Source organism: Saccostrea echinata, unplaced genomic scaffold (genome assembly GCF_033153115.1).
Source record: "Saccostrea echinata isolate AGI-Se365-2 ecotype Australia unplaced genomic scaffold, CSIRO_AGI_Sech_v1 ptg000040l, whole genome shotgun sequence".
Taxonomy (NCBI): domain Eukaryota; kingdom Metazoa; phylum Mollusca; class Bivalvia; order Ostreida; family Ostreidae; genus Saccostrea; species Saccostrea echinata.
Window position 1 is genome coordinate 6651311 of NW_026889789.1, and position 9156 is coordinate 6660466.

Below are 9156 nucleotides of genomic sequence, written 5' to 3' on the forward strand. Positions count from 1 at the left end.
TTCGTCCACTTCCAGTGCGTGTTCTTTCTTGTGGGACAATTATCGTTGAAAATTCGGTATGAAACGACCGCAGTAGTTCGCTAGCCCCAATAAACTCCTTATTTCAGAACTGTTGGTCGGTGTCCTGGTCTCTATTATACTGCTTGGACCTTTTCCTGGTCAGGCCAAATCCCTTCTGATGAGATCACGTGTCCAGGGAATACAATTTTTGAAATTTGCACTTATCTCTATTAAAGGTCAGTCCTTTTTCAGCTTATCTGTCAAGCACTTCTGTAAGCGTCTTGTTATGGTCCGCCTGGTCCGTTCCGTAAACTATAAAATCGTTAGACAAATTCCATACCCCTTTAATACCTTGAATGCCTTGCCCAATTAATCTTTGGTAGATCTCAGATGCAGAGGAAATTCCGAACATCAGAGTGTTCTCAAAACTTAATTTACGCTAGGGATACCTGATACAGCTAGACGAGGAATCAAGAGATATTACCATATTTGTGACACATGAGGGCCTATATTGCTATAAGCGCGTTATGGTCCGCCTGGTCCGTTCCGTAAACTATAAAATCGTTAGACAAATTCCATTCCCCTTTAATACCTTGAATGCCTTGCCCAATTAATCTTTGGTAGATCTCAGATGCAGAGGAAATTCCGAACATCAGAGTGTTCTCAAAACTTAATTTACCCTAGGGATACCTGTTACAGCTAGACGAGGAATCAAGAGATATTACCATATTTGTGACACATGAGGGCCTATATTGCTATAAGCGCGTTATGTTCGGAATTTCCTCTGCATCTGAGATCTACCAAAGATTAATTGGGCAAGGCATTCAAGGTATTAAAGGGGTATGGAATTTGTCTAACGATTTTATAGTTTACGGAACGGACCAGGCGGACCATAACAAGACGCTTACAGAAGTGCTTGACAGATAAGCTGAAAAAGGACTGACCTTTAATAGAGATAAGTGCAAATTTCAAAAATTGTATTCCCTGGACACGTGATCTCATCAGAAGGGATTTGGCCTGACCAGGAAAAGGTCCAAGCAGTATAATAGAGACCAGGACACCGACCAACAGTTCTGAAATAAGGAGTTTATTGGGGCTAGCGAACTACTGCGGTCGTTTCATACCGAATTTTCAACGATAATTGTCCCACAAGAAAGAACACGCACTGGAAGTGGACGAAAATACACCAGGATGCGTTTGACATGCTTAAAAGAGCGCTCGTAAGTGCCGAAGCACTAGCATATTACAATCCGAAAGCCAAGACAAGGATAATCGTGGATGCAAGTCCCGTAGGCCTTGGGGCCATTCTAGCACAGAAACAACTAGATGGATTGTTAAAACCAATTGCATATTCAAGTCGATCTCTAACCAACGTTAAGCAACGATACTCGCAGACTGAGCGCGAGGCGGTGGGTGTCGTGTTTGGTTGTGAAAAGTTCCTGTACATATACGGTCTAGAATTCGAAATATGGACGGATCGTAAGCCACTGACCTACATTTTCTCTCCAAAGTCAAAACCCCCTTCAGAATCGAGCGATGGATATTGCGACTACAACCGTATAAATATAAGATTGTCTATATACCTGGACCAAAGAATGCTGCTGATGCTCTGTCGAGATTGAGTCGAAATCAGGCTTGCCGAATACGCCACATTGCAGACGAGTATGCGCATTTTATGGCAGATAATGCTGTGCCAAAAGCACTTACCATTTAAGAAGTCCGCCAGAAAACAATAGAGGACCGAGAACTCGTCGAGATTATGAGGAGGATCAAAACGGGGCATGGCCGTCTGGATACAAGAATTTGTACTGTGGAAGTGGAACTTTCTGTCGTCGACGGAATAGTATTACGTTGATCGCGCATCATACTGCCTAAATGCCTGAGGAAGCAAACAATATCTTTGGCAAACGTAGGACATCAGGCCTGGAGGTTATAAAAATTTTTGAGTGCATACTCCGTGCTCAAACTCATACTCCGTTCTCCGATACCATAAACATAGTCAATATTTATATACAACTTAGAGTGGAATTTTGGAGCATGAGTATGGATTTGGAGTATGAGTTTGAGCACAGAGTACGTACTCAAAAAGTTTTATAACCTCCAGGCCAGGGCATTGTACGCACGAAACAAAGATTAAGAGAAAAAGTATGGTGGCCAGGTAAAGATACAGAGGCCGAGCGATTTGTTAGAGCGTGTCACAAATGCCAACTTTTGACGAACAGCAATAGGCTCGAACCAGTTCGAACAACGGTATTACCAGACTGCATGGCCATGGCAGGATCTGGCTATAGACCTTATGGGACCGTTTCCCTTCGGGTAATACCTTTTAGTCATCATAGACTATTTTTCCCGAATCCAGGAAGTAGCCATAATGAAGAAGGTAACTAGTGAGAAAATCATTCTTCAGCTTAACAGTATATTTGCGAGTCACGGCTTACCTTGCTCCATGCGGAGTGATAATGGACCACAGATTGTGTCGGAAGAGTTTAAGGGATACCTGGATTTAAATGGTATCAAACATATTTCGACCACACCATACTGGCCGCAACGGAACGGGGAGGTAGAAAGGCAAAATCGAACATTAGTCAAAGCAATTAAGGCGCCAAACGCAGAAAGTAAAGATTGGAGACAAGAACTACCCAAGTTCCTACTCGCGTATTGCGCGACCCTGCATTCTACAGCGGGGAAAAGCCCTACAAAATTGCTGTATAACCGGAAAATCCGTACCAAGCTACCAGAAATAAGTAAAAGAACCGAGAACGAAGAATTACGAGAAACGAATGCAAGACAGAAGGTAAACTTTTGAAAAGAGAGCAGACGAGAGGCGCCGCGCTGTGGAGTCCGAAATTGAAATCGGCGACACGGTTGTACAACGTCAGCCTAAGCGCGACAAGCTTTCAACCGAGTTTGCGCCTGAAAAGTTTATTGTGAAAGAGAAATGCTGGAATGCAGCAACTCTCGAAGATGAAAATGGATCATTGATAAAGCAAAACTGCACAGCTATAAAGAATTTTGTATCGAACGACGAAAACAAAACAGAATCGCGCGACCCTGAAATTAGCGTGGAAGAATTCGGAAAGGAATTAGATAATGATCGTTCTGTCCCAGATAACGGAACATCAAAACAAAGGTATAGTCCAATAATAAAAAGATCGGGTTTTTTAAAGATGGTCACATAGTCCTTTAGATATGCAGGTAGCTTGCGTTCCCGGGATGGTATTATATAAAGATGAGTTGTTAGCATTACAGGATGTGATTTCTGAAATTTTGTAAAGATTGTTTTTGTCTAAGGTGAAGAGGGATGTAATGTCTATATCTTAAAAAGTTCTGTTTCCCACGTATAGGAATGAACTCTATCAGGAGAATATTATATGCTTAATACTAAGTCAGTAATTGATGTTGACAGCCTCAGCCACGCGGTTTGTGAAATTGCTTAGTTATGTAGTTTAGAATTGAAGCATTGAATTGAACGGACGTGTTTTTATTATGAGTGTCTAGAGCACGATAATCACAGACAGTACACTAAGGTTTGGGCCCCTTTTTCTACGAGGAACTTAAATAAATCTACAATCATTCTGGTTATTTTCAAACAAGAGCGAAGGAAAATGACACCTGAATATTGTCGATAGTTCGTATTGTTTGTAATTTTGAAGAATACTGCATTATCTATTTTTAGATCATATGATAGCAAAATTCGACCTGGTTTGTGACTGTGTGTACATTTATGAATAAAGATGAATAGAATAGGCGGGCTCTGATACAATGGAGGGAAATACATGTCCGAGGAATCTACCTTATATGGCTATTGTTATTATTTCGCACATAGTCGCTTACAGAGAACAATTGTCCAATCCGATGACCGAATGACAAAACATGCTGTTTACTATATGTTTATATTTTATCACAGACAGGTGGTTTAGGTCAATTAACACATTATTTTACTACATTTCAAACTTTAAATGGTCAACAAAAGCCTTTATGCATGACAATTAATACGCATGGAACCACAGCGTTTATCGCTTTGGACCAAGTAATATATATGACATTTATATTCACTGATACTGAATCCTTAATTTATCATCCATTAATAATGATAAAAAAATAACGACATTTCTGAGGCATGTGCATAATATTTAATTGTACCATACGGTAAATAGATATAAATTGATATCTTTGTCCTTTCTACTAAAGTCCACAGGAAGTGTTTCATTTGTATTTTGGTTAGGATTTGTTCATTCACATTCGATATTTTGTTCGTGATCGGGAGGTCGATCGTGAGTTCGAATCTCGGCCGCGATACATTTCCAGGTTATGTTTATTTGACTTTAATGCACTCAATGAGAGATTTTTTTAGGGGGGATTTTCAATGAAGAGTAAAAGCTTATGCTTGCTAAAAAAGTGGGGTAGCCACCATCGCCCCCACCCCGACCCCCATACTACGTACTACGTGCCAGATAAACCACCAAGAAGAAAAACACTTAAAAAAATTGGAAAACTTTTTAGCAACTTTTCATTGATTTTTTAGGGACTTAAACTTGCATATTTTTTGTTGACTTTTTACCTTACCTGTATGTAGAAGGTGATCAGTTTTGTATTGTTATGCTCATCACTACACAATCTCAGTCCTGTGCAGCATTTTTTGTGTTGTTAAATTTGTTTAAAAATGAAATTTATGTTATAATAAGTAGATACGTGTATTAAACGTATGTGACGGGTATTTAAATCTATATTTATCACCAACCAGGAAGTAAAATACAGATCTCGATCGTTTAAGTCTCATCATTCTGAGATTCAAAAGTCTATTAGGGAAGTCATTAATAATTTAAAAATCTTTCATTTTCAGATAAAGCTGTAAGTATTAATATAATCATTTCAATTCTTTTTAATCAGGTACATTTAAATGCATATGAAGTCACAGATTATAAAATGATAATTAAAATTCGTTGCCTAGGATTACCAGTAATTTATCAAATCAATTATGATTTTATATAAAATATATTCTTTTAAAAATATGAATTTGTACCTATAGTTTTAGTACGCCATAGCGTATGTAATACATGCTATTAATTAGAAAACATTTTCAAATTAAAAAAACAACAACATTTTTTATCGTTTCCAGATGGCATAATCTAAAATGGATATTCCCCACAGAGCCCAGCACTTTTAGAATGTGGCATTGAAGATTGTGCAAGAAACTGTGAGTTCTATTGCAACCCGTGTCAACAAAGATTGTGTGGACAATGCAGAGATGAACATCTGAAGAACCCAGATAAAATGAACCATGAAGTAGTCCTTTACCGACACTTTCCTGTGGAGAAATGCACGATCCACCCATTTAAAGATATTGACATGTTTTGTGTAAAATGCCAAGTCCCATTATGTTTCAAATGTGCCGCTAAGAACCATAGGGGGCATACATTTACTGATATACAAACAATTTATGCAGCAAAATATGCAGACTTCGAAGAGGAAATTTCCAAGGTCCATGAGTACTTTCTCCCCACATCACAAAATTCACAGAAAGAAATTAAAAAAGATTCCTCAGAAATCAAATACATCATAGACAACATCAGATCAACCATGAAGACTGAAGGTGAATCCCTGAAAAGTCTGGTGGACACAGTCCTATCTGAGAACCTGAAGCAGCTAGACCAGATAGAGCATTCACTGGTAGATGATTTAAACATCCAAGATAAGACTATGGATGATTACATCACTTACCTGAATAACTTGTCAAAGAGCTTAAAAGATGTCTTTCCTCTACAGAACCCCAGAATTTAAAATCTAAGAAGAAGCCAAAGATCCGATCCATACCAGAGACAACAAAACCAGTCACACCAGGATTTACTGCAGGTCAATACGGCAAAAGTGACGTCGCCAAATTACTTGGTAAAATATATGTCCCCAACACTAAGTCAGAGAAAAGAGAAATAAGGCCCATTGAAAGTGTTTACAATACAGCAATGAAACCTAAACATAAACAGATGAAAGAAGACAGAAAGAAATCTGATAAGAAACAACTATTGTCTCTATCTACCTCTGTCAACAAGGTCAGGGAGTTCAATGTACCAGGTGTTGAACATGTATACATAAATCACTAGATCAATCAGAGAGACTCTGGATCAGTGACAATGAGGGTAATCTTGTCCAAACAGATCTACAGGGGAATGTGATACAGAAGATAAAAACCAGTGGTGGATCTGAAGGTTACCACACAGTGACACAGGACGGGGATCTGATCTTTACAGACAGAGACAAGAATGTCATCAATAGGATAACACAGGATAATAATATCACTGAATTCATTAAAACTGGAGACTGGAGACCACTCAGCATACACTCCTCCCACATCAACGGGGACTTACTGGTGGGAATGATCACGGATGGAGAGGCTAAAGTCACCAGGTACAACAAGACGGGAAAAGAACTACAGAACATACATAGGGACAACAAAGGTCAGGGACTATATAAACTACCACACTGCATCACAGAAAACATCAATGGAGATATCTGTACATCAGAATTAAATAAACCTGCAAAAGTCGTGGTGAATAAATCAGGAAAACACAGGTTCTCCTATACAGGTCAAAAGTTAGACATCTGGCCCTTTGGAATCTGTACTGATGTCCTTGGTCACATCCTGGTGTGTAATATTTTCATTCCCAATGTTCACCTCCTTGATCAGGATGGTAAGTTCTTGTCTTTATTACTCACACCACAACAAGGGGTAGACCGTCCCGTTACTGTGGGTATCGATGATGAGAACAATCTCTACGTCGGTCAAGCTTGCTCCAACACACTGACAGTGTACAAGTTTCTCAAGTGATTCTTTTTCTGTCATAAATATTTTGTATGTTATAAACATACAACGGTAAAGTGAATGGTGTTTATAGCCATCCTTTCGGTTGCTTTATATCCAATTTATGACTTAAAATTTTTATATATAAAAACATGTTTTGAATCATTAATTACCAAAAATGATACAGATTATACGTGTAATTAAAAATATATATATTTATAGCTACATGTACATGTATAAAGGAAATTTACATGGCGTATGATTTATCATATAAAAGCAGTTTTTTTTACGTGTAACAAATGTATCAATACAATAGAATATCGCAGTACAGTTAAGGCTACCCATGAAATTTTTATGGTAATGAGGTCATAATGAGGTTTGACGTCATGACAGTCGCTCCGCCCTGATATATCTATATAAGGAATTCGAGCTTAAAATAACTATTTAACGACAATTGCAAGACTTTGTAACAAATATCCGTATTCTTGTGTTTAGATTAATTAGAAGTAGTGATTTTCTCTTGTTTAGAACATCATGTTGTCGAAATAATTCGCTTTTTATTGTGTCGTTTGGCTGCACTCGGCTTCAGCCAAGCGCTTGCACTCAGTGACACGGAATGTTGTTTACATAAAGGACGTGGCGACAGCAGCTGAGATTTGCAGAGGAAAATACAGCAAACAGGTAAATCTTTTAAAGAGAACAGTAATAAAGTAACAGATTTATGGTTTGTTTATCAGATGATGCAGATATTTAGAGAAATCATGGAGTACAGAGGCTATTGCACCCACCTCTCTACCCTGGGCAGCTGCAGGGGTTTTCATATTAGATTCGTATATTATGTACTCATAGGTATCAAGATTTAGACAGTTCTTAAAATCAATATGAAATAATCGAGTGTGTATGTATAATATGTATACATGTAGCAAGATGTATTGACAGTGCCCAGGAGCTGTAGCTGTGCCCCCCCCCCCCAACACACAAACATGATATGAAGTAGTTAGAATAATCTAACTGTGTCTCTGGACAAGCCGGGTCCGTAGGACAATATCATTTTAACGATAGAACGTTCTATCTAGATATGAAATTGCACACCAACAGTTTAATTTGCACTGAATATGAAATTTCTTGTTGTTCAACTAATTTTTGAGGGGATACATGTATCATGGAGATCTGCAGGCAAATGTTTGCTGTTAAATGTATTTAAATTAATTATTGTTCAATTTCAATCATTGATAAAAGATTCACTAAACATGTACATGTAATTATGTTGACATACAATCATCTTAATATGTAATTTAAAAAGGAAAGCAGGATATCAAATGATAATTTAGCACATCCATAAAGCACTTCCATAAAGTGTATATTTCTGTAAAGTGAAACTGTTTTGTAGGCCTATGTGCAATATACATGCATGTATGCATTTTATACCCCAGTCCTGTAAATCAAAAATATAGATTAAAAGTTTCAATTTTCACCAGCTAGTGTTTCATATTTTAAAATAATTCTTAGTATTTCTATATCTGTATAATTAAACTCTAAATCTGTAGAATGATATTTCTAAATTTCAAATTGAAAATTATGTTATTTCATTTTCCTGGTCTGAATAGGCCTACATGATGTACAATTCTTTCATCATTGTAGATATCAGGTGCTGCATGCATATAACCCAGAGTTGCATTGTATCTACAGAAAACATATGCGACAATTTCTAAACATGGTATGTTCACTATTTAAATATTTCACAATATAATAGTTTTTCAATTATGAACAGATGCAAGAATTTCATTTATGAATTTATTTCCTTTAATCAGATATTTTCCAAGCTTAAATTGCTATTGCAAATGTCAGAGTTTTTAAAATCCCAGAAAAGTTTCATAACAAAAGATTTCATGAATTTTAGAAAATATTACATTACATGATTTGTTTTGCACATTGCAATGCAATTCATTTAAAATATTATGTATTTGACTCATTACATTTTCAGTATATTTTATGTTACAGTAGCTGTTCACAAACAATTTGAACCATTCCAGTGTTGACACAGGCAGCAAGTGTATGGACCAAGTAAAAAGGTATGCTTAATGATATCAACAGCACACATATTCATGACACTTTTGTTTTATAAAATTATTTTAATGAAAAAAAAAAGCAGAGTTACAGATATTTGATACATTTTTATGTGATTTCATTAGATTTTACTCATTACATTGTTTTAAGTTTTACTGTTTTAATCACCAGTGCACTTAATAATATTTCATTTTATTTTTTAGAATGGACTTTATCCCAGAGTACATGTCTTGATGGAAAAACTATGCATCTGCTCAGAATTACCCTCACAGCCTGGCTTTGTATGGGAG

At 37.0% G+C, this 9156-nt stretch overlaps 1 long non-coding RNA gene and 1 pseudogene across 1 annotated transcript; both read left to right on the plus strand.

The window, feature by feature from the left end:
• Positions 1-1875: 1875 nt before the first annotated feature.
• On the plus strand, positions 1876-6826 carry LOC133200563 (uncharacterized; annotated as a pseudogene).
• A 1603-nt stretch (positions 6827-8429) lies between these two features.
• Positions 8430-9156, plus strand: LOC133200613 (uncharacterized). The gene is made up of 3 exons (XR_009722965.1): positions 8430-8516; positions 8801-8871; positions 9070-9156. It is a non-coding gene; the product is annotated as an uncharacterized LOC133200613 (long non-coding RNA).